Source organism: Strix aluco, chromosome 5, assembly GCF_031877795.1.
Source record: "Strix aluco isolate bStrAlu1 chromosome 5, bStrAlu1.hap1, whole genome shotgun sequence".
NCBI classification, from domain to species: domain Eukaryota; kingdom Metazoa; phylum Chordata; class Aves; order Strigiformes; family Strigidae; genus Strix; species Strix aluco.
In genome coordinates, this window is record NC_133935.1 from 37,681,984 (window position 1) to 37,708,831 (window position 26,848).

Here is a 26,848-nt window from a genome sequence, read left to right on the forward strand (position 1 = left end):
CGTGCACTAAATGCAAGAGCTTGTCTTTCCTTGAATGCTGTTGAATAGTGGTGTCTGAAGGAAACAAGGACAAACCCCTTAGTTCGATATGCATTTGCTTGAAATTTTTTCTTTTTTTTCCTAATATTTCCCTTTACTATGTTCATTCTGAGCAGGATCTGATTGGATTGTCACTGTCTCTGATGATTCACCAACAAATTTACCCAGAAGAGCTTGTTAGTTGATGGTTGTACCCTCAGTACATTACTCTGGAATACCATTTGGAAAGCCTGCCTCCAGTCTTTTCATTGTTGCCACTTTTGCAATGAAGAGGCTAACAGGCAGATTACTTTGCCTGTTTCACTTCCTTCCTTCCTTCCTTCCTTCCTTCCTTCCTTCCTTCCTTCCTTCCTTCCTTCCTTCCTTCCTTCCTTCCTTCCTTCCTTCCTTCCTTTTCTTTTCTCCCACTCTCCTGCTTGTTCTTTCTCTATTTCTATTTCTTCTCTTATTTTTCCCTTCCTAATCACCCCATATTTCAGGCATGTTTGTCTTCATGCTTCTAAAAGTGCTGTGTGCTCCTTGCAAATTCACAGTCTCAGGGGAGTTTTTTACACCCAAATACATGAGCATGTTCCCACAGGTTCCCCCTCTGTTCCTCTCAGTCTGGGATGTTTTCAGTGGCAGATTTGGGCGACAAACCTGTCCTGCATGCCCTATTTGCCCTCTTGCTTGAATGAAATCCACATTGTGAATATGAAGCCAGGGGATTCTGGATTGCCAGAGGAAAACAGGGATGGTGGGTTCTATACCTGAATGAAGGTCAGTGGAAGTAGGAAACCTTGGTGTATATGAGATCAGTCAGCTTCCCCATTACAAATGCCATTGAACTTATTTATTATCTGCAGAAATATCCTGATTCTTTTTTATCTTGTTACAAATACCTGTGGCTTTTCTCATCACCTGCAAACGCATCCAAGATCCCTTTTGTTCCCCGTATCCTCCAACTTCAGTAATGCACCACATAATTGACTAGATCTCCTATCCAAATAACCCTCTAGGTATTATAATGACACCAGTTATATGAAATGAAATGTTTATTGTACAGTCTGAAACTGAAATAGAGCTTAAATTACTGAAGCATACCATGCTTTAAAACCTTCCATGACTTAATCTACACAAAAGGATACCAGATACAGGGGTTTTTTTGTTTATGTGAACAGTGTATTGCTTTTAATATTCTTGTTGAAGTATAACAGAGGCAGGTCCTCAGCTGGTATAAAATGTCACAAGTCTGTTGTGGTCAATGAAGCAATAGCAGTTTATCCCAAAGGGGGATCTGAAACAGAGGAGAATATTCCGTCTGACTTAAAAGAAAAAAAAAAGCCATAATTTGTTTGTCAGCAAAATCAAAGCCTGAAAGTTGATAGTGTTCTCTATATCTCTATATTCTCTATATACTTATAATTTTATCTCATAACCTTTATATTCATTAATTCACCAAATAATCTATTATGAGACCTCTCATCAAAATCATCCTCCAGATAACATGACACAGCCAAAAATACACATTGAAAAAAATGCTACTCTGTGATAGTATAAAATATGAAATAATGATCCAAAATTTACCCTAATGAGAACTAGTTTTCTGCATGAACATTTCTGTTAAGTATTTCTGTGAACATTCAACATGTACAAAAGGCCTTTGAATCATTATCTTAAAAAAAAAAAAAAAAAGAATTAATAGACTTATATGCAGTTAGGCCTGGATTCAAAAAGGCAGTTCAGGAATTAGATCTGTTACAGAAGTATGTGGAGGCCAGACAGTGGCTCAAAGAGCAAAGCAAGAAGCTTGCTTTTTACACAGGGCAGAGCCGCAAGAAATACAATCTTTGCAGGACTGCTCTGGATTAACATAGATTGTCAGCCCAGATGTCTTTTCTTTAAAGAGTAGCAGTAAATAAAATCTCCCCCTTTTCAAGGTACTCAGAGTCTCTTAATCCAGGCTAAGGAAAATACTTTCTAAACTGACCCATAGGTGATGCAGCTCAGCAAAAAGTCAACATTTAACAGCTGTGTTCGGAAGTCTCCTGGGATCATTGTTTGCAATGAATGTTGGCAGCCACCAGGCTGGGAGGGGCTTCAAACATTTTGGAGGACAGGATTATAATTCAAAATGATCTTTACAAATTGGAGAAGTAGCCTGGGGAAAAATAGAATTAAATTCAATAAAGAAAAAGAAAACCCACACAATTTGTTCAGTCATAAAACCCATGGCTAGAAAGATGATGCAAGTTCCTTGAAAGTAGAAGGTTCCACATGTAACTGAAAGAACCAGTGTCACAGACACAAGGGTGGAAGAAGCAAGGTAACCCACAGTTTTACTGAAAAGGATCCATGGGGTATCCTATCACAAGCTGGAATATGAGTCAACAGCATCATGCTTTTTGTGCAAAGTTGCTTGGAGATGAAACTTCTGTATAAGCAGAAACATTGTCTGCCAGAGAGAGCATGAAGCAATCCTTCTGCTCTGCTCAGCAGTGGCAAGGCTGCAGCTGATGTGTTGCCTCTGGTTTTGGGCATCACCCTTCAAGGAGGAGGAGAACCAGTGGAAAGCAACAAAAACCAGAACAGGCCTTTGAAGACAACACTGGATTAATTAAAAGTGTTTTGAATTTATTTTTTTCCAGAGAAAAAGAGAAAAGGGTAAAGAGGGAAGGGTTGCAATGATCTTCAACTGCGTAACAGGAAAAGAAACTGTTTGTTCCCCTGTCTGTGGTTGATTGCATGACCGGAAAACTAGAGTGAGTAAGGTTCAGATTTGACATTAGGAAATGTCAGGAAAGTGAAGTCTCAAAGGGTCAATTGCTGGGCAGTATTTAAGAACATAAACCTTTGTCAGGAATAACAGGCAGAGTTGGTCTTGCCTGGGTGGTTCCACAGCATCTCACCAAATTTGCAATTGATGATCTGACTCTGTCTTGTTGAAAATAACTGAGCCTGAGCAGACGTGAATAATGAATAACTGGAAGAGGGAAATGTATGTGTGTGTATAGGGATGACACTATTTATTGGGGAAGATGTGTTATGCATTCATGTTTCATATCTTCATCCCAAACTCAGGCCAATAACATTCTGTATGATGATAGGATGGCATTTACTTCTATCTCTCATTCTCTATCAGTCTCCTGTGTTTATCATTCCTTCTCCCCCTTCAAACTGTTTTTTGGTTGGGGGAAAGTGGGGAAAGGGGTTCTCACTCTCTCATCCTGTTGGAACATCCTGCATTTTACAGGGGTTAGGAAAAAGCTCTGCAAGTTCACCTGGGGACGCTGACCTCTCTATTCCCACTCTGAGAAAAGGGAAGGTCCCTCATATCTGACAGCTGCGGAGGCCACTAAGCTTGAGCAAGGCAAAATAAGGTCAAGATTTTGCAGGCAGAGCATTTTCAAAGTATTGCCTGGGAAAACTGATGAGAAAATATCTCACTAATACATATTTATTAAAGGTAGAAAAATTATCTCAGATATCAAAGACAGCAATTACTGAAGCATGAAAAAGAGATGTGGATCCTCTTTAAAGTACAATTTTAAATGCAACACAAACCTTATGTCATGTATTAATCAGTACTTTTTTAATTGACCACAACTAATCAGCAAATATTTTTGTGCATTTAATGGACTTTAGACGGAATAAGATTTTACGTTTCCTACAAAGATGTATTACTGCTCTTGGGGTACTGGAGGTTTTTTGTTCTTTTTTTTTTTTTTTTTTTTTTTAGGATTGTAATCAGCGTAGAAGGTCCCTTCATGTTAGTCAGCGATCTCTAGAGAATGAAAATTTCAGCCACAACTAGAAATCATAGAAAATAGGGCAGAGCAGTACCTTAAGAGATCCTCCAGTCCATCCCCTCTCTCATAATGGAGGAAGAACTACAAGTAAATAATTCTCAAGAGACTTTTGTCTCTCCCATTTGTAAGAGTTATCAGTGGTGGAGAGTCCTCCGCCTCCCAAGACGAGCTATTCCTGTGCTTCATTAATCATATGGGCAGAGCCTGAATGGATAAGCTGAACAAGGTCTTCTCCAGCTATTTATGAAACTATCACTAAAGGTTTCCTGTCCCATTCTGCTGCCTGAGCTGTCTGCCCAGCAGCTCAGTGAAAGTCTGCCCAGCAGAGAGTGAAAATGGAGAAAGCCCCAGTGCGTCAAGCTCATGGTCCAGCCCGTGAAAGCGCCTGCGGCTGAGACAAATTTGCTTCTGCGGTGGGTAGAGGAAACCTTGAAGAGGGGTGGAAGTTGGAGATGGGGATGTCTCCAGCTGTTTGCTTCTTCCTCACTCTAACACCTTCCACTTAGAAGTGAGCGTTGGTATGTCAGGATGCTCCCTTGGCCAGTGGTTCCTAAAGGAGGAACAACTCATGAAAGCAAGGATCACATCTGTAACTAGTTAAGCAGTAGGTGTGTTTCTCTCTGGTGCTTAAAGTCTGGCATGGCAGGAGGGAGACTTAGAACTAGGAGAAACAGCTAGAATAGAAACCAGTTTGGAAACTGTCCCGCCAGGCATTTATCTTGGTGCACAAGGGACAGAAAAACGTGGCGCCTGCTGGTGCCTGTTTTTAAAGCTTGGCAGCTTCCCCTTAAGCTTCACAGATGGCTTTGCGAGGGCAGCGGTGATCTGTAGTTACGACCACAAGCCGGCAGGCGAGGTCTGGGCTGTGGTGAGCCCTCAGCAAGGGCTCACTCTCACTGCCTCTCTGCATCAACCAGCTTTCCCCGTTTTTTAACAGCTCATGGCGCTCTCTGCTGCTCCTTCCCAGCTTTTCCACACACCAGTTTCTCTCTCTGAACCACCACGGGTGGCCACATATTTGTAACCGCCTGCACCTCACAACACCTGTGTTTATTATCTCGTGTCAAGGGCGTGTTGGTGGTTTTCATATTAGTACTGATCTTACACTGACTTGAAAATGTTATTTTACTTTTATGTGGTGCACTAAGTGCTTTGACTGAGTATTTAGAAATGCATTTATTATTATAGCAAGATGTTTCTGGCTGCTACTGTCAGAGTAGGTGCTCCTCTATGGAAAGGCACCCCAGGGTTCAGCCCTAAGGGTTCCTGAACGGGTCCTGGAGCTCAGTCCAAAGGCCCAAGGCCATGCAGTGAGAAACCCATGTCTCAGGGAAGTCCATGAGAGTTTTGCCAGCAGCATGGGAAGGTATGGCAGCAGAAGCCTTCCTATGCACACTTAAGGGATGCTCAGCACATCTCCAGTTAACACAGGTCATGGCCATGCCGTTGCAGCTCTGCTGCTCCTGTTACCCGGCCAGGGGAATGAAGCCTGCAGGGGAGTGTGAGCATCAGCTGCCCTCATGCCTATGTGGGACGGATGCATTCAGGAGGCCAGTATTTCAGCCCTGGTGTTTCCAGGGTTACTCAGTGCCAAACTCAATACCAAACACTGATTCATGAAGTGTTGATACTGCACAACTTCATGTCAGCTTTTAAATCGTGAGCAACAGGGACCAGCAGATAGTGGACTCTTGGTATTGATATTCTGAGTCTGCCTATTTGTTTTCCTACAAAATAAGTGTGCACACACACACACATATATAATTATATGTAACACATATATATAGTTATATGTAACACGCACATACATGTGTAAATAGAAATATATGTAATGTCAAAGGCAGGGAATATTATAGTGTGCTATAGCACAGACTATACATAGCCAGGAGCTCACTGCAGGTATTTTGCTTCCTATTTGAAATTACATGGATCACATCCCTTCCCACAAACCATTATATAACTCTTCCATGGCAACTGCAGCAGTTGCACAGGAAAATAATGTTAGGAAAATATGTATATTTAGCTGTTTCAGTGAAAAAGGGTGTATTCCAAGGGTGATTAGATACCTCAATGCCTAACTCTTTCAGTACTCATGAGGGAGGCTGGAAACAGTTTCTCCTTGCTAGGACCTCCCTGAGTTTAGCTGGAAGCTTTTTACCTGGCGGACACGAGTACATTGGAGTTGGGAAATCTTTGGGCTAGTAAAATTTGCAGTCTATATTTTAGCCACTGGGTGCCGCTACCAATTCAGTTGACAAAAACAGTTTCTCCAGCAAATATGAGATTGTAATTTTAACAGCATGCCTTGTTCCAACTCAGCCTGTGACACTAGGTTTTGTGGGCTGCCTGTTGTCCAAAGGTTCATACAATAACCCTTTTTTTTTGCAGTCACCAATGGGCTTCAGTTCAGTTGCAGTCAAGATGTTTCTTCACAACAGAATGGCTTTTTATTAAAGTGCACAAGCGAAAGGTGAGCAGAATTAATAATAAAAGGGTCTAAAAGAGAATTTTAAGAGGTATTTCATAAACATCATATGGTTATAGAAGGTTAAAAAACCTGATTCTTACCATATGATCTGAGATGAAGCCACTGAAAATAAGCTATGCATCTCTACTGTTATACAAACTCATAAAAAGTATTAGTGAAACAAGATGATTAATTAATCCTATTCCAGTCTTCAAACATCTCCTCCATCATCATTAGAAAAGTTCTGTTTCAGATATTTTTTAAATCAACTGCAGATTTTTTTCAACTGCTTCCTCACATTATCCTCACTATTTTAATGATCTTTGTTCTGTCGGGAACTGCTGGATGTAAATGCAATACCATCACGGTACTCTAATGATACATTCAGACCTGAGAACACTTATTTGTAGTCCTCAGTGGTTAGGAAAATGCGTATTTTCTAACATAGGAAAAAGCCCATCACCATTTTGCAGCAACTTTAGGTAGATGGAGAAAATGTGATGCTGTCGAGTCATCTCTCTAACAACTGCTGGGCAGATGCCAGCTGAAAAAGACTGACAGAGCACTCACCTGGGTCTCCTCTGAGAGGCAATTACAAAAGGCAGAGAGAGGAGGATGTGGTGGGAATCCTGTGTTGGGTGACCAGAGAGTAAGAGGGGAGTGGGTAGCAGCATCATTAAGGACAAGTGGCAGGAGTAAAAGGAGCAGGATTTGGGGGAAGGGGGGCACAGGAATGTAATATTACCAATTTTCTCTAGTGAGCCTTTCTTACAAAACAATTGGGAGCCACTGACCTACAAGTCATGGTTCTGCAGGTGCTAGAGACCATTTTGACATCCTGGAAATCATAAATTTTTCCCAGAAATCATAACTTCTTGAATGCTGCTGGCATCTGGCCAAGTCAGATATAATTTCACTGATCCTCTGCCTGAAATCAATTCATGATAGTGCAGGATGGTGAGAGCCTGACAAATAACCTCCCAGAGCTGTTCTTAATTGCAGAGGGCTTTCATATTTTAAACAGAAATTTGCCTCTATTCATAGCCAGTTGCTTTCACTTGCCTGATATTAGCTCATGCAACAGTGAGTTTCAGGCATGCATTTCAATGCCAAGCTTTTGAAAAGAATTTAATATTTTTCTGTTAGCTATATATCACCTTGTTTCACTTCCCTGTATTCTGCAAGATCCTGGATTTTAAAAAGTAAATAAAAGAAATTAAGAGCGACTTCATGCCATTTCCGTGCAAGATACAGGACTGATGTTCCCACAGGAAAAGAGTCTGCTCAATTCCCTAAATGTGAGCGCAATAAAAATCCCCAGATTCTCATTAAATGTCTGGAATGTGTCAGACTGTAGAAATCAAAACACTCTGCTGAAATCGTTCAGAGAAAGCTCTGGCAGTCTCCTGCCCGATGTGTGCGTGAATGCGTGCATGTATGTAGGCATATACGTACTCCTGCCCTACTCCGTGGCAGCTCAGCTGCTGGATTGCCTTTGGTATTGGATCTGAGTGGTCCATGGCTGTTAATTCCTTGCAAAGAACATGAAGCAGTTGGTATCTGCTCCCCAACAGGAGGAAAACACCTTCCAAAACACCCAAATCTTCTTCTAAACAAATTCACATTGCTCTGGCAAGCCCAGTCACCATCTTAAAACTCTTTTTTCCCCTAGAGAGCTGCTGCAATGAGATTTTATTTGCATGAGCTATTTACTCACATGTTAGCCAATGCCATGTGAAGTCATTATTGCAGTCCATGAACTTGTGTCCTGAGAGAACAGATGGCCACCAAGACCTTGTCTGTTGGGGAAAGCAGCTTCTTTTGAGGCTGTCATGGCTGCTCCAGGACTCTGCATCCTCTTGCTTCTCCCTTGGTGCAAGGGACTCTTTCCGTGACAGCCAGGGTAGGAGCTGGGAGAACACTGTCTGTTACTGGAAAAGAAGAGCAGGCACTTGACTCTATTTGGAAATATAATTGGTGTGGTGTTTTCCCAGACTGATAACCACATCCCCCTTTCCTTAATAAAGATCTCTCTGTTTGCATTATTTTTCACCTGCCTGCTTGCAGCAGGTGTAAGGGCAGGCTGGTCCAGTGCCTTTAGCTTTCGCAGGTCTTGGGATGTGGGCTCAAGTTGCTAAGCCACTTGTCAGATGATTGACAATTGCAGTCACAACGGTGGGAAAGAACAATATTTATTTAAAGAATTAAGCTAATGAAGAGTATGGCAGAAGGATGGGGGAGGAGGGAGTAACACAACCCAACTGCCAGCAGATAGCTGTAGATAAACCATAGATACTTGTGCTAAACTAAGACAACCGTTTTTGTCCTTCAGAGTTTTTCTAGTTAGAGCACTGGTCAAACTTCACTGTGCTTTTTTTAAAAGATCTAACAGGAGCAAAACTGCAAATGCATGGAAGGAGACCTGACTCAGTCAGTTGCTTTTTATTGATGCCCCATACAAGCAAGCTGGCAGGAGCAGGAATCTAAGATTTCCTGAAAGAAAAAAAAAAAAAAAAGAAGAAGCAGAGTAGTCTTCTGTAGCTGTAGCAAAGACTGGAATAAAAACAGTTAGAGATCTACTAAACTGCTCAGCAGGGGGAAAAGCCTGCCCACCTTCACGTGCGCAGCTGAACAAATACTCTGTATTTGCTGCGATCCAAAGATACAGTGCCTGAGCCTTCTTTCCACTATCAGCTTTCTAAACACAGCACAGCAACAGCAGGCTTCAGCTGAAGCTTGCACAACTCTTGCAAAAAATCAGTCCTATTGCTTCTTGGCTAGGTTGGATATTCCTGAAATGCATTGCAGAAATAATCATAGTCTGACTGCCTTCTGGAGATCTTGTTCTGACTCGAAACCAACAAAAGCTCAAGCCTGCAGGATAATCCGAATGCTTCAGACAGTCTCCCTTACTCCGTGTGAATGGTCCCAAAACTGGGGCCTGAACGTAACTGCCATTGCAATTAGTGGCTTCAGGGGAACAAAGAAGGGTCTCTGTTTACTACGGTGAGACTGGTAATATGATCTCTTTCCCAGCACTAAACTCCCACTGGTCCACTAATAACCAATAACTGGGATTTCCATCATTTCCATCCTCTGGGAGACACTTATATATCACTGATTCATATTGCAAGTTTCCTTCTTATGTGACTGCCATAAGCCTGGCAAATCAAAGAGTGCTGACAGCTTACTGAAGGAAGGGATACTGAGCAGAGACGGACAGGAATTTTTCAACAAAACAACATGTCAACACCAAAACGTTTAAAGGAAACAATAGGAGTGCCAGTGAAAGTTTAATGAGGAAGGTATTTTGGAGAGAGAGGCATCCGTTTCCAACTGATGGATACCCCATGGGGAAGGGTGTTATCTGGCAAGCAGAAAGCCACTGCTAACTGAATCTGTACCTGGCTGTCTCCCTCTGTCCTGACCCGACGGAGCTGCTGCCTGCAACATGAACTGTGGGCATACTCCATTCAAAGCCAATATGCCAGATGGCATCCTCCATTCCCAAATTAGAGATCAAGCATGTTGGCAGAAACTCCTTGGGAAGAAGGAAATGTCTGCACGATGCTTCCTGCTCCATTCCCAGCAGATCTCCTTGCTGCCTCATCGCTCCTGAGTCGGCAGCTCCCAGCTCCCACTGGTGTCAGAACCCAGAGCTCCTTAGTTTTCTGAAACTACAGAAACAACTCTGTATAGCTGAGCCCTCTGTTCCCACCATGTTATTTCCAGTGCTTCAAACCTCTGCTTGATTATGTGCTACAAAGGCAGTAATAATTTTTCAGGTCTAATTTGATATGATACAGTTGAATCCTTAAAAGTAAACTGTTTTGGTAGTACCTAGAAGCAAAAAGAAACACCTCTTAAAATATTACTTTCATAAGCAATTTTCTAAGTTTTGAATTATTTGCAGGCAGATTCTACAACGAGATATTTGGGACCAAAAGATTACATATGACAAAAAAAGAGGAGCTAAAGTAGATGTAGCATTTCAGTCCTGTGGCAGTGATATTATAATCACACTTCTAGCCCAGAACTGCTCGCCTGATTTCCACAGGCACCATTTGAGAGGAACGGCTGGCCTATTCCCTCATGGAAAGACCAACTTTAATGTATTAACTAAAGCACTCGCAACAGGTGTAAACAACTTTCTATTAGAGGTAAAGCTTCCGATACATTAGACAACATCACACTTTAACCTTCCAAGATCTAATTTAATTCCTAGGATCAATAGCTCATGTTACTAATACATTTTGCCAAAACCCTGGGATCATGTCCTACATATTACAGTAATTCTTTCCAGAAGAATTTCAATTTGTAAATAATGAAGAGCTCGTACAACTCCTTCTGTTAGCAGCGCTGCCGGGCCTTTTGCCAGTTTGTAAGCTGAAGAATTTTGGTGTTTAGTGCTCCCATCTGTTCAGAAAGCCTGAGGGTGAGTAGTTATCAAAAGCAATATGTGGGCTTTTTTATTCCATGTCTGAGATTTTATGACACACTTTGTCACAAAACAGGCCACTGGGGAGAAGAGATTTCCCTCCTCCTGAGTCTCTCTGCCTGGGGAACCTCTGAAGTCCCACATACTTGATTTTTGCCCAGTCTTGATCTAAACAGACCAAAATTCACACAAATATCTAATAATTCCCATCCTCATGCCTCAGATAGAAATACGACCAAGTGTTTCACAGTTACGAAAGAATTAAAATCTGAGGCATGTGTATACTCAGCGCAGAGGAATTCGATAAACACAGCTCTGTTTGAACGAGGGCTTTGAAGGCAGCCCCGCTGTCAAGGTATAAGGAACCTTTTGTTCCCCAAATAAACACTTCAAATGTGCCCTTCTGCTGCATCAAGGTTTGGAAAGTGAGGGCTCCTGTCCCTGTGGGGATGGTGGGATGCACGGAGTGGGACACAGGGCTGCAGCCAACATGCCTGCTCCAGGGGCACTGCCTGCCGGGTGCGAGCCCATCTGATCCACCCGATGAAACGGCATTCTCGCTGCCTTTCAGATGGGACGCTTCAACCCTCCCAGCTTGAATGCACTCCAGTATAAAGGTTATTTTCCACAAGTGATCATTTCATTTGAAGTCGCTCAGGACTAGTAGTTTGGTGGCTACCACCTCTCTAGATGCTGTGTCAATGGGCTGTTTGCCATCTGTCCTGTCCCGTCATAGGGACACCCTCCTCTCCTGCCAAAAGTGCTCTCCACCTCTTCCCCTGGGGCAAGCAGGTCAAGCTGGGGTATCATTTGCATTGCATCCTCTGCAAGCTCTCTCTGTAGAGCTTGCACAGAAATAAAGGTTGTCATTGGCTTCTCCTGCTGGCAGCACAGGAGATGGTGCAGATGTCGATGGGGCAGCTCTAGGGCTGGTGGCACCCACCGCAGAAAGCAGAGGTGGGAAACGTCAGTCTTTGTAGAAAGCTCCTCCTGGTTCATCAAAACAAGTTACTGCACCCAGTGATCCTGTACTCCAGTGCGATGCCAAGGTATAGATGGAGTAATCACTCCCTCTGTTTTTTATTTCTTCAGAAGGCTTAACTGTACAACTGTCCTGAATTGGACAAAATAAAGGAAAAACTCCGAGTGGTCTTAGATGACAAGCAGATTTTTAATTGTTGTTTAAAGCCTACAGTTTGCGGACACCAGCTTCTTCAGGGTTTGCTCTTGGCCTGCTTTAACTCAGAAGACTCACTGTCGAGATAATCATGAGCAGGATCCTAAATGTTTATTGACGTTTCTGATCTGTTTGTTGTAAATGTTAAGTGTTGTAAATGTTGTAAATGTTGATAGTTTTTGTTAGGTTCATCCACTAAAAAACTGGTGGTTTCATGTAGCTGTGTTTTAGCACAGCAGAAACCAGACAAAATCCAAATGAACTCTATTACTAAAATTAAAACCAGTACTAAGAGCTCAGAATTCAAACAAGCTTTGCATTTGGAGAAGCCTGGCACAGTAGGCACAAGGTGAAAAAGAAGTGTCAAAACACAAGCCTGAGAAGGAGCTCCAAGGAACCATTTTTTAACACTCTTTTATCTCCAAATCAGCCAATTTCCATATTCATTAGACATAGTCTGTAAGCATAACTCTGCAGTTACTCAGAGTACCACATTCGACTGGTTTCACATAACTTTGCCTGCATTTACTCTGCAATATCATTACAATTATGAAGCAACCTCCACTCAACCCTGCACACATGTATTGAACATTTGAAAGTCAGGCCAGCTAGTCTCATTTAAAAAATCCTCATCAGTTAAAAGTGTCAGAGCTGCTTTTCTTTTCCTTAGTCACAGTGCATTCCAGTCCTAATGAACCGGCACAGCAAGAGGTTTATTACCCTCCTGCTTGGTTAAGAAACAACAGGAGTCTTCCCTGTCAATGCAGATCATCTAAAAACCATTCTGCTTTGTATTTTTATCAGATCTTCTAATGCACCACAGCTAATTAGGCCTTTGCCTTCCAGATCGCAGTTCTTCTCTTACTGCTGTCCTTCAGTTCCAGTTTTAGTTGGCTTATGTACATGCAACCGAACAAGCCTGTTTTTGTTGTATTTCCCAGCCTAAGAGAGATCATCTGGAAAGCAATGAGGAGAGTCTAAAACCAGTACCTAAGTGAGATTTAGGCACTTATTCCTCTTTTTCATTTAAATGAGAGGCACACATTTGAAACATCCTTGAAAGCAGAGGCCCTAAGGGCAGGAAATTGTACATTTAGGGTTTTTATCCTCAAGCTGGTAGAAATCATCGTAACTCCAGCCATGCATGCGGCAGGGATAATGAGTAACACCGCAGCTGGCAGTTGGTGGCCAAGCCATCCCCAGGCGCAAGAAGCTGCTGCTGTTGCTCCCTGTTCAAAGGACAGCACTCAGCATGGCTGGAGAGCCCGAGCTCTGCTCGTTCTGGCACCACAACAGGTTCAAGATGCTCAGCAGTTGGCAGGCAGAAGTGGGGTGCAGGCAAGGTCACTGCACTCTGTGGGGTCCAGCAGCCTCCAGAGCCCACCAGCTGGCTGAGGACACAGGGGGAGCTCCCACGTGACATCTTCTGGGAAGCGATGCTCTTGACATCCGCTGTGGGTGCGAAGGGCAGAGTCCAACAGATAAGGCATGGGCTTTGGCTCCTTGCCACCGCTGGGAAAGGTGGTACGAAAGCAATTGGTTCAGCTCACTGCGTGGCTGATTTAGCCGACTTGGCTGTGGTGCTGCCAGTGGGCTGCCTGGGAGAGCAAACACACACAGTGCTGTCATGGTGAGGTGTCAATGGACATTTTATTTGCTTGCTTGTTTTTTTGTTTGTTTTCAAAGAGAACCTCCTTTCCCCCTTTCTCCACATGATTTCAGCACAGGCAGAAAGCACAAGTCTGTAGAGCAGCGTGATGTGCCATGAAGGGCCTTACAGAAACATACATCTCTGTGATTGCAATGATTAGGAATGAGCACGGCATGTCCCGTGGGAAAGGAGAAGGCTCTGGAGGTGCAGCTTAATGAAGTGAAAGGGTCTCTTCAGCTGCCAAGAAAGCATATCAGTATTGACTGGAAGCATTAAGCTTGTATCTATAGTTTTCTAGTTTAGGAAGTTTGACTTCCTGGAAATTAATTGAACATTTATTTTCCAAGTATGAGCACAGTACACCCTCATCAAGGATCCAATGGATGAATTTGTGCTTTTGTATACTTTGCAGCATGGTGCTTGCCATCTGTGACACTTGGAAACAAATTCTCTGCAAGACTTGTTGGCATTTGAAAAACTGAAGTTTTTGGTGCGTTTTTTTCCATCTGAAGATGAGCTACAGTAACTCCAATTTTATTTAGTTGAATACTAAATTAAATGCACATGATTTGTTTGTCCTCAGTGCTTAATAAGTCAGCTTTAAACTTTATAGTTAACAGCCACAAGGAGGCACAAAGTTTGAGTTCGTATTTCCCAGTCACTGCCCAGAGAGCTGCAATCTTAAACTCTGGGATATGTATTTTCAAGAGTTTCTTCAAAATCTCAAGAGCTGACCTGATTGTTTCATCTTAAGTGGATGCTGAATGGTGGTGGAGGGTGCAATGGGCACAGGGAGCTTCCACAGGGAATGGCAGAGTTCCCAGGGGTCAGCCCATCCAGAGGTGTGAGTTATATCTGCTGAAGTGGATGTGGGCTACAGATGTCATATTTAAGCCAGAGTTTTATCTGCAAGGCTCCTGGAGAACTCCAGATTAAAATCCAACCACAACTGGTCTTTCTGAGCTCACTAGAGCTTCCTATGCAAGGTAATACAATGTACCAAAAACTTGCTTTTAAAAACTGTAAGAAAAAGAATTAAACACACAGAAAAAAATTCATGACACTATTTTAGAATAGATTTTTAAAGCAGCTGTTAAAGGGTCACTGCCAGTTAGAAAATTACTAGAGATTTATTAGAAAACTAGACTAATGACTTAAACTGCTTTCAGATTTTATCCTTTTATGCCTTATCAGGCTGTGTGGTGGAAGCATCATATTTCTCATTGTTTTAAGAAGAAGTTCTCTGAGCAGAAGACCTGATGAGCTCTGGTTACTTGTGCCTCAGTGACTAATAGCATTCTGTGCCTCATATGGTGCAAGATCTGACAGAAGCATTTCCTATGGCTAGAATATATAAACTTCACTTCTCCTGGGTGGCTTCCTTTAAATGTCTAGTACTTATGCTCAGAGCTCACTGAGCACTATTTTAGGTCTTTCTCCTCCACCCAGTCACAAAAGATCACAAAACCTCTAGGAATTTAGTATATTTAAGAATTCTACATCTCTCTTTGATATGGCTGCAACTGGCCAAAAGTTGTTGAGGAGGACAAGGAGAAAGATGGACAGATCTCTAGACTCTGTAATCATGTGAACAGCCAGGTAACTGTAGGAAATTCAACTAAAAATAGGATCTCTGTAAGCTCTTGCTGTGTGACTGGCCTACCCTAGCCACAGGATATCCTCATTAAAGGGCTGCACTAGGAAATGGGAAAACTGACTTAAAAGTCATGTCAAAGCTCCAAAACACACTATATAATGCTTGATTCTTTTCCCCAGTGTAGTCATCCTGAGCGTTGCTTGTGACTACCGTAAGTTTGGGGCAATAACCTGGAAATCACCGTGTCATCTCCCTCTCTGTTGTTTTGCTAAAGTTTCCTTTCTCTTCCTTTGCTTTACAGCTCACACATGCATCTACAAAATCTTCTGTCTGTATGAACGTCGTGTAGCTGCACACAGAAGAACATGCACACTTGTTGAAATGTAACATCCATACTAGCAAATTCTTGGTGTTAGGCTACTATTTCCAGCATTGCTAACAATTCACACTACATGCATATATACACATGTAAAAATACATATATATGTACATATTTGGTAACTGTTCCTTTAAGGTGCCGGAAATGAGGCAGCCAGGGTTCAGTTTAGGCAACGTAGTACGCTGTGTGTAGGCAGTGGGAAGCAACCTAGCATATGAATCCTGGCTCAGCTTTGATGTAATCTCCGCTGAAGTTGAGAGAGTTGCTCTGGATTTACGCTGCTGTTTATGAGAGTGGAGCTTGGCACAGGGCCCTGTGGCTCAGCTTTTATAATACATATAAAATATCATCTAATTGTACTTGCTTCTACAAGATTAACCCAGCTGGTGAGATTTCTGCATGTAAATAGCTATGAAATACATTGTGTAATCCCTGTGATTGATGTCTCTGAACACGTTTTGGGCAGTGCTGAGGTGGCTGTCTACACCAGATTCATTACGCACCGGAGGGCTGACAGTATCAGTGCAAACGCTGGTTTGCAATGTCTCCTGCACAGTCAAATCAAGCCAAAATGAACCACTTCAAAGCAAGGATGTGTGGAAGGCAAAAATTTCTGACTCACCCTCTCCTGAAGCAGAAGGCATAAAGCTGGCATGTGTGTGGCTCTTCTCCCATGTGCCTTCCTCTCCCCACCTTTCCTTATTGATACATTAACAAGGTTCCTGACACAGAGATAGGAATTTACGTAACTATACAAGTTCAACAACTCTTGCTACTCGTTCCTCAAGTGACTGAGAAGTCTCTTTGCAACATCACAGCTACTTGCTGTGAATGCGGTCAAAGATTATGTTGACACGTAAAGATTTATGGCCGAGGCAAAGATGGGTGCTTTTAACGGGAGGGTTTACTGCGCTCTGTGCTGGTTTGTTCCCAGTTAATTTCACATGGAGCCCCCAACTCATGTGAACTCAGAAACCACAACTGAAAAAAAAGAAGTCACGTAAGACTATGCTCTTCTCCCTTGGGTTAACCCAAGTCTTGAAAGCCACAAGTGTGGCCTCTTTTATCTAGAAAACCATAGAAAGCATGCTGTAGATGTAAACAAACAAGAGCATGCAAGCCTGTGAAGAAAGCTGGGTTTATAACACCAGCTCAGCAACAGGTGAGCTCCATAACAAGCTTGGTTAGAACTGAGAAGTCTAATTAAGCAGCAGCTGAACAAAGAACAAATAACTCAGCTTTGTACTCATAGTGCTCTACTGAGAGAGTGAAGAATCCACCCAGCTCCTACCAAAATTAAAGACATATTTATAAACAGAATTGTTTCTAACGAGAAGACAAATCTCATCCTTGTGTAACTGTCCTGAGGTCAATGGAGAACCCCAAGGGATTAATTAAAATCAGAGTGTTCATAAAAGTCTTCTATGATGTGCCAGCTGGTCTTAAACAGGGAAGCACGTTAATGGTTTCTCAATAAACATGTTGCAAGATTAGCTTCTTTTATTCAGCAATTCTGGTGTTCGGAAACTGTCTTTTTTTCCTTTTTTTACAGAAACAATATTCCCCAGTACTGTTGGAAAAAAATAATTAAAAACTAATACTCTTTGGATGGATTCTAAATCTTTAATTTGTTCTGGCATTGTTCTGGAAGTTCTGGAATCTATTTTTTTCTTTTTATTATAATTTGCAGAAAAAATCTTGATCTGTAGAAAATGATAAGGATGTTTTAAGTTGTTGATTTAAAAAGTTCACTGTTTTGGTTAACTGTGTGTAGACAAACAACTCAGAATAAAAATGTGGTCTTAGTCACAACTCACTTATTCCTTTGAGCCAGATTTCCTATGAAAGAGGTCATGTTTATACATTTGAAATTTTTTTAAAAGTGTTTTGCAGTTTCAATGGAAATTACAGTGTTTCTTTAAACAATTCTCTCCAGCAAAATGATTTTTACAGTTTCTTTTAATTTAACACAGAAGAGTGTGCATAAAGCCTACAGAAATCCATTAAAATAATTTGAGTAAAGAAATTTAGTCATTTGAAGGAATATTCTCACAGCTTCTCTTATTGGTTTTAGCAGCTTTAAGAAATAGCTCCTTATAAATTTGTTGTATGTCAATAATCCTTCTCTGTATGTGATTTTCCTTCCAATTTTCTTTACTTTTAAAATAAACTAACTTTGCTTATGAGACCCTCCCAGTTCCCTGAACTTCCAACAAAAAAATTTTTGTGTAAAAAAAGATTTAAAGATCTATTTCCATTTCAGTATGTTATAGTGGCTTGATATTTATTTTAAATCTAAGTGAATGGTATCACATTAATATATTCTATTAAGTTCTCATTCCTAAATCTCTGATTTTTTTCTAACTCAAAGTAGAATATGAACATAAAATACAGTGAAGCTGTACGTGCAGGAGCAAAAGGGTAGACTACAAGAAACAATATAGGGAAACAAAAGCAGCAGTTACAGAACGGAAATATTAATCCTCTGAAAACTGAAAATTTCAACTTATTTTTCTATCTCTACTCTCCGTCTTTTTGGAAGGCATGAAGACATCTTTAGAAAATACAATTATGGGAAGATGTGCGCTTGTTGCGTGAGGCACCACTGTAATATATGGCAGAGAGATATAAGAAGAATTGTAGAAGAGAAGACACCCTGCTGTACATTTGTAGACCTATTTTGTGGCACAACAAAAGATCTCTGTAGAAACATTATATCCCGCAGCACAGTTCCTGGAAGTTTAAGAACTGGCTGCAAACCCTTATAGCTGGTTTATTACGTAAAATCATAATGACTTACTACTGACTATTAATTTTGAACTTGACGGGACTTCCAGGGGCTTATTTGTACAGACAGAAAGCAAGCTTCTGAACTTTGGCCAAATCCAGAACCATCTTAGACTATATAAGGACTTCAGGCCTTGCTCGACAGAGCTGAGCATTTTACATATGAAACCTTTTCAGTATGTTGGTGGTTACATTCCTGCTGGCTTGATGCAAACAGCAGTCCATTTTTCTCCGGGCAGAGCCTGTCTCATTTCTGGAGTAGCAAAGTATGATAGACAGCAGTCAAAAAAGCCTTGATCCAATTGCCAGGGATGTTTGGTGGGAATCTTTTATGCCACCAGTTTCAGTTGGATTTGATCAGAAGCAAAAGGATTTTCAAGACCATTCAGCCTTTGCATAAGTCTGTTTTTTGCAGTACCTGTACTACCAACCTTAGAGGGAGAAGACCTGAAGACCGATCCTTTGACTGTACCCCTGTGGTGTCCCAGCATGGATAACGTATAGATGCCCAGTGTCTCATGCAGCCATCTGCTTAATGGGCACCAGTGTTGCTTTCCTTCTGTCGGCAGTCGGCAGTGCAACAGCAGCAGCCATCGTAGTACTGACACAGCTGTCCACAGCTGCCACAAAAAATGTGTAAAGGGGTCACTCAAACAAGTGCCAAGAAGGAGACATGGAAGGCAACTTTAGGCAATGCTCCTTATCTCCTGAAGCATGTCTTGGGGAATCTCAGCCCTTAACCTCCCCCCCTTTCTTTCCTCCTCTTGCTTCTTACCTTACCTACCCAGTTCAGATCCTCCGAGATGCCATGGCAATAGATACCTCTTTCATCTCCACGCGGGCTGTTTTCATTGCTCCTGCAATTCCACAGCGTATGAGGAAAGATTGTGAGCAGGAAAAGAGGAATACAAAATGAAGCCAAACCTCACTCATCATGTCACAGCATGTCTCCATATCTTGGAGCCAGATATGGTGCAGGAGAGAACAAGTCAAGGTATGAATGGCCCTCTTCTTCTTATAAATCCTCAAGCCGCAAATCTGAACATGGAGATACCAAGGATTTATATGAGTCCATGAACCCAAAACAACTGTTGGAAGTTACGTATCTAGTACAGTAGCTTCTTCATCAATAGGGCAGCACCAACACCTTGACAACACTAGTGAACCTTAATGATGAGTTTGCACTTCTGTTTCCCTCAGCATCCTTTCAAACTTCAATTTCTATTGATCTAACTCTAGTTTCTCCTTCCTAATAGGCACTCTCTCCACAACTCTTTCTTGTATTTCAGGGCTAGTTGCAGGTCGTGTTTCTTTACTTATTCCACTAATGTTTACCTTGTGCTCATTTAAGGAATATACAATAAGCAAGAAACAACAGCTTTTTTCCCCACCCTAATCACTCAGTGAATTATATGGCAATTGTTTATTGGAAATGACCTCATAGTTTCCTAATTCTGTGGGATGACCTGAAGAATAATGCTATTGCAACCGCAAAACATAAATGCCTTGGAAGGATTCAGCTGGAACCTATAACCACAGATGATTCCTGTGCTGTTGGCAGCTAAAATGTAGCCCGCATTTGTAAGTGACAAATTATAGGATAATAATAACCTTTGCGGAGTTAGATATCCCAGAACACGTAATGCCAAGAGATGATAAAAATTACTACATAAGGATGGTCTGGAGAAGTACTACTTATATGAAGTGACTGTATATTCAAAACAAAACCAAAATAAACCAGGATACTTCTGTCCTAACATTTTACAATCAGCAAATACTCACATGACAAGTGTACTTTTGAATTTTTAGAACTATGCATAGATTTTGCCAGCACAAGCACCTCTTGCTGCCCTCTTCCTCTTAACTCCCTACCTCTCTTGTTGAATGGTGGGTAGGTTTGATTTGGTCACTGTTAATTTGCTGATTTTTAAAGGAAAAATAATCCCTGACATTTCATAAACATTTCAAGAGTGCAGTTACCCTTTCATGCCACCTCTGGATTCTTTTTTTTGCCATCTCTTTCTCCTTTTTGTGGTTCATGACCATGAGGCTTATTCACTTTAGAACAAGTTCTAAGTAAGTGAGTTTTGCTGTGGAAATCTTCTTCTAATAGCTTAGATTTCTGACTATTTTATGACACACTGAAAAGCTGTCATAACTTTGAAGGAAGTGGTTTTGGATAGTGACTACACTTCTCTCCATTTCTTTTACATCAGGTACTGTTCATCAGCCCTCAACATGCATCCCTGATTCCTGGTCTGCTGCCTTGTGATAAACACAGCTCTATTCTGTACAGCATTATCACATGAACAAGCCTCCAATAAGTAAGAAACAAAAACTTTTTTTTCGATAAAGTGGAAAACAGACTACCTCAGAACACAGTTTTGCAAAATGTGGACAAACTTCTTGTTTGATTGATAGTATCTTTTGACTCAGATGCAATCTGACTAGAAATTGCATCAAAATTGTCCCTTTGAAAGTCACACTTATAAAAACTTGGTTTCAAGGTTCTTCTAAAGAAGAGGTTTTCTACAAAAGGACAACCTTTTTCTGGAAATGTCTTTAAATCCCAAACCTCTTTCAAGAAGACAGATCCTTCCCCTTGTTTGCTCACTCTGCTTATGCAGTCCACATTGGATATGTAATTTTATCTATAATTTCAATAATTTTAAGTGAATGAGTAATGAAGTGAAGACTATAATTTTAAATGAATGAGTACTTTGGTTATCCAAGGGCACCTAAACCATTTGAGCCTTGCGTAGCTACTTCTGAAGGACTCATTACATGAGCTTCCAGCATGCTTCTACCTTGCATATCCATCAGACTTATCCCAGCAAAAGCACTGAATTCAGTGTGGGATGTGGTAGCTTCGGATAACCCAGACCACATGTTCAATAGTTGGAAAAAAGACAGTAACTTAGGTGTTCTGTCCTATAGAAAAGCTTTTCATTAATAGCTTTTTTCTAAAATTAAAATACAGTTAAAGAGGAGGAATGCTATTCACAAAAAGAAAGTTCATATTTCATAGTTATTTTGCATGGGTCTCTAAATAGTGCTTTTAAGCTATTTCAAATCCAGCAAAGCTCCTAACATGGTCTTATATTAAGCATGTAAACAAAGTGCTTTGACAATTGAGCTGTTCTTACAGTAAAAGGATAAGTACCTGGTTAGGTGCTTTGTTCAACTCTAAGCCCTTAATCTTAATTTTTCTATACCTGAACTTAGTACATATATTATTTAAAACACAAGCATTTTTAACATAAACAGCCCAAGTAAGAAGTAGAAGTATTAACAAAAACTCCGTACAGTTATTACAAGCAATGGATGTTGAAATCACTGTGAATAACAACATGGGATGCTTTGATGGTCAGTTAAAGGTGAAACCAATGCTTCTACAGTTTGTGTAAAACATAATAGCAGTAGCCCAGAAAGCGGGAGTGCTACAACTTTCATTAAATATAGTTGTTACACCTCATAGCATCAACCTCTTAAATCTCTGTAATGAGCAGCAGGCATTTCAATAAAGTCAGAAATGACTATGACTTTGTAAAGTATTGCTACTTCATGCATATATCCATTTTCAGCAGTTAAAGACACCATCAACATTCTCTTTTTCTACTTACTGCCTCTGATTTACTGGCTGACTTTGTTATTTCCTTTGTGCGGTTTGTAGGACATAATTATTTAAAAAGGAAAAGAGAGAACTTCTGATAGAAATTTTGCTGCAGACAATTTCTGCTTTATATTTATTTAGTTCACCAGTCTCTAACATCAAGGAAGATGTACTGGCTTGCAGAGGGAATAAAAATGGCAGAACTGTGATGAAAATAAGCAATAAATAGTGAAAGATATATTACCAAATCATTCATTATTTCAGCCATGTAGTTGCTGTAGTATAAAATCAAAACAGAAATTAAGCCATCACTTGCAAAATGCATCAAAGGCCCTTGTGACTGTAGGGACCCAGCAGAGGATTTATAGTCCTTTTAAAGCAGTCTCCTTGAGAAACAATGATTCAACCATCCAGCTCCAAAAAGGAGTGCTTTGTTTCGTTTTCAGGTTATTTAACCCCGTTTTCAGGATGCCTCCATCAAGTTCAAAATGAAAATAGTTTTGAAATGAGGAGTCCAGATGTTTTCTATTGAAAACGTTTAAATCAAGCTATTCCCACTACCAAAATTAGAATTTTCCTTGCCGTTCATGTCACATGTGTAGACGACACTATGCTGTACAAAGCCCAATCTGCAAATTGACTTAACCTCATTTGCATATTACATAGGCCCATTTTACAATTCAAGTGCATATTATTTGCCAACACTTAATTAGAAAGGATATGCATCTCAACATGAGTTACTACATCTTGATTCTTCTCTTGAAGAGGTGGTTCAGTAGCAACATCAAAAGCAGAGCAAGGAGGATGAAAAGCAAATTTTCCCGGTTTTTGTTGGGAAGATGGGCACCAGAGAGCAGCAGTTCCCAGGAGTTGAAGAGCTGTCAGCTGCAGAGAAGTTCCCACTGTAGTCAGCATTTGTTGTGGGAAACAAAGCTGCAACTTGCATTCTTCAAATGAGCTCTTTTAGTTTAAAAATAAGATTTTGTGTTATTAGCAATGACTGTAACCATTTTACAGACTAAAATTTTCAACATGTACTAGAGCCAGCTCATCACACCTTTCTCCCCTTCCTATTTTAGGAATTTCTGAGCCTGTGAAGTTTTGGTGTTTGAAAGGGAAAGTGCTAATCCATACATTAAATATGGTGCAGGGGAAACCCGAAGTGCCTGGTGAATGACCCCGATGCTTATCCCTTAATGCTATTAAAGCTTCATCAGTAACAGCTCAGGCTTCCATTATTAATTTGCCTTCTTCCAACTACAGTACACTCTTGTTTTCTACCCAAACCTGCTAACTGTGTGTCTCTCTGGGTTGAGGTATTACTGCCTTTTAACATGACAGACTTCAGTCTTGGAGAATTATCACTTATTTTGAGCCATTCGGAAGTATTAGAGAACCTTGCTCTCTTCTTCTGAGCTTCTCCGTGCACCTGAGTATCAGCAGAACCATCAGGCCACCCCTTGCCTCAGCACCACCAAATAACTAATTGCTAAAGTGAATAAAAGCACACAGAGAATTTAAAGATGACATGCTGGGTCAGATCAAGGGTCCATTTATCTCATCTGGCCACAGCAGATGCAGGAGCCCTTGAGAAACAAGCCGAGTATAATCTTTACATTGTTTTATTTTCCCAGTTTCTGGAAATCGGATGTTAGGGACTTGCTGAGCGGAGTGGCTGCCTAACAGCCACAGATCTCACTCCATGTGGCTGCTGGATTTTATTTATGTTTAGATGCTAACCTGTTTAGATGCTAAACCTCCATGGCATCCTATGGCAATTCCAGAATTGTATGTGTGCTATGTGGAGAAGTATTTCCTTTTGTTTGGTTTAGACAGGCTGTTTAGGCTTTCTGCTGGATGATCCCAGTTCTTTGTTTGGGAAAAACTGAATAGTTTCCTCCTCCTCTGTATCATTCAGGATTTTTATACATCTTGGGTGTGTCCTGTTGGGACCTTCTTTTTCCAGTGTTAACAGTCTTCATATTTTAAGCTCCCTTTTTCATAGAAGACTCTTCTCATTTTTGTTACTTTTCTTTCTTAAGTTTTCTAATTCTTCTGCATCCTTTATGAGACAGAGACTGAGACAGAAGCTGTGACAACATCATTAGCATAATGCTATTTTCTCTTGGTCCATCCCTAACTTTGCCTTTTTGACAATGAAAGGTTGTCAAGCAGATGTCTTTGGAGGACTGTCCTAAGTTCTCCCTTGTGTCCAAAGCAAAACCAGCTAAATTTGGATCTGATCACTGCCTAAGTATGCTTAGGACTGTGTTCCCACAGTGTATTACTTTGTATTTAGCAAGGATGAATTTTATCTTCCATTTTATCACCTACTCAGCATGATGCAAACTTCTGAAATTCTCCAGTCTGCTTTGGTTTTGATTGTCCTGACTACTTCCAGAACACCAGCATATTTTCTCCTCTTGCTGTTCTTCAGCTTTTCTAGTTGATTTGTGGCCATTCCCAGCCAGATCCCCCTGGGATTCCCTGAGTAGCTGCTCCAGGAAGAATAGCAACCATTTATTCCTGCCTGCTGTTCCATCTACTTTGAGCAGTTATTAATGCACAGCACTCTCCCCCTGACATTAGGTTTCTGTAAGATTGTTTGGGAAGGGATATTATAGAAAGGTTTAGGAATCCAAAGGCAATTTTTTTGCTCAAGTTGCCCTTGTCTACAAGTGCAATGATCCTTTCAAAAAACTGTACTGGATTTGCGAGGCATGATTTCTTTATTTATGAACTCTGTTCACTATCTCCAGTAAGTTGTATATATTCATGTATACTAATTCTGCTTATTATTATAATTTCCATCACTCTGCCTCAGCAGGAAGTCAAATCTACAATTCTTTGGTTTCCTGGCTCCCCTCCGGAGATTATTTTAAAAATTGAGGCCACATTTGCCACCTTCCATTACTCTGGAACCTGGGCCAATGTAAGCGATAGGTTACACACTACTGTGAAAAGTTCAGCAATTTTATATTTGAATTCCCTTAGATCCCTTGAGTGATTGTTACCTGTTCCTGGCAATGTGTTGCTACTCACTTTTTTGATTTGCTCTAAAACCTCTCTACTGGCAGTTCAATTTGACAAAACCCCTCAGCCTCACCCCTGTAAATAAAGACTTTGTTTTGCAAACTTCCTTAAGCCTCTCTGTGCTGAATCCTGACACAAAGAATCCTTTTGGCTTTTCTTCTTTTTCTCTTTTCCTTCTCTTTTCTTTCTTCTTTCTTTTTACCTCTTTTCTTTTCTTTTCTTTTCTTTTCTTTTCTTTTCTTTTCTTTTCTTTTCTTTTCTTTTCTTTTCTTTTCTTTTCTTTTCTTTTCTTTTCTTTTCTTTTCTTTTCTTTTCTTTTCTTTTCTTTTCTTTTCTTTTCTTTTCTTTTCTTTTCTTTTCTTTTCTTTTCTTTTCTTTCTTCTTCTTTTTTCTTCTTTTCTTTTTTCTCTCTCTTTTTTTTTTTTTTTTGCTATAGCCTTACTCCTCTGAACATCTATTCTGTACCTTGTTTACCTGTCCAACTCTGATGGGCTTCCTGCTTCTGATACATCTGATAAGGTTTCTAATAGTTTTCATGCCATTTGCTTGTTACTTCTCAAGTGTACCCTCTTACACGTTTGCATTTAATTACCAGGATATACCTTCTTGTCTGTTTTCCTCATTTGGAGTCAACTTTGATTTTTCAATTCTAGGGAGCTCCTTTACTCCAATGTTTAATCATAAAGGCTATTATATTTTTGATTTTTAGGCCTGAGTTTGGTTTTGAGTCTTTTTCATAGGTGATTTACTTAAAGACTCTAATAAGATGCCTAGCACCTTTTAACAAGCTTCCTTGTTTTTATTAATCACCCTTCTTAAAGGGCCTTGACAATATAACTGACTTTTTATCTCCTACTAGAACAATGAACTTTCATAGCGTAGGCACTACACAGTACCTTCTCTGTGATTATATCTTGACCTTGATCTTGTACAATGCCCATAAGATGCTTTTTTCTTGTATATATCTAGTATTCATCTAGATTAGGTTTCTTATTTTCGCTGTTCTTGAGAAAATACAGTCATTTATGATGTCTACAACTTTTGTCTCTGCATGATGCCATTCTTCCATTGTCATGGGGATAAGCAATGACTGAAATTTTCCATTATTGTTCTGTTTCTGATCCTAGAGGCTGTGGTCACCACTGTGTTCCACTGATGTGTACTGTTGCCCCAGTATTAACCTATGACCCAAAATTTCAATCCACAGTGATACCCTAGAACTTGTTGACATGGATGACTTAATCATATTATTTGACTGCCAAGGCTTTCTTTAACACAGATGCTGTTTCTTTACCAGCAAACAGCTATACATTCTGATATAAATTTTACCGTAGTGTTACACTAATCTTCTTTCCTTCATCCTAGTTCACATATGAACTCATGTAACAATATCTTCATGTAGACCCAAGCATTTCCATTCATGTGTCTCTGGCTTTAGACCATTAACTTTTGCCTATGGGCGTTATACATTTTTGCTCTTCTCATTGTATATTCTGTTTGATTATAGCATTATTTGTTCTTCAGTATTGCCCAGTTATTTTACTGACTTCTTTTGCATATTCTTTTTCCAGAAGACAAAGATTTAATCTCTTCCCCTTCAGAAGATGAATCATCCTAAATTGGGTGTGATGATTGTTAATTTTTCATCTTTCTTTCACTCTTTCACATCTACAACCTTTTAAAATGACGTTTCCTAAACTTCTTTTCACTTGCAAAACAAGTACAGAATTACATTAAGCTGATACTAATGAGACTCTACAAACTGCTCTGTTCAAATAAAGGTAGAAATTGTGTTCTGTGATAAAATATACTTGTTCTTTTCTGATTTATTTGATTGCTAACACTAATCTAGTAACAGTTCAAATGCTCTCCATGACCA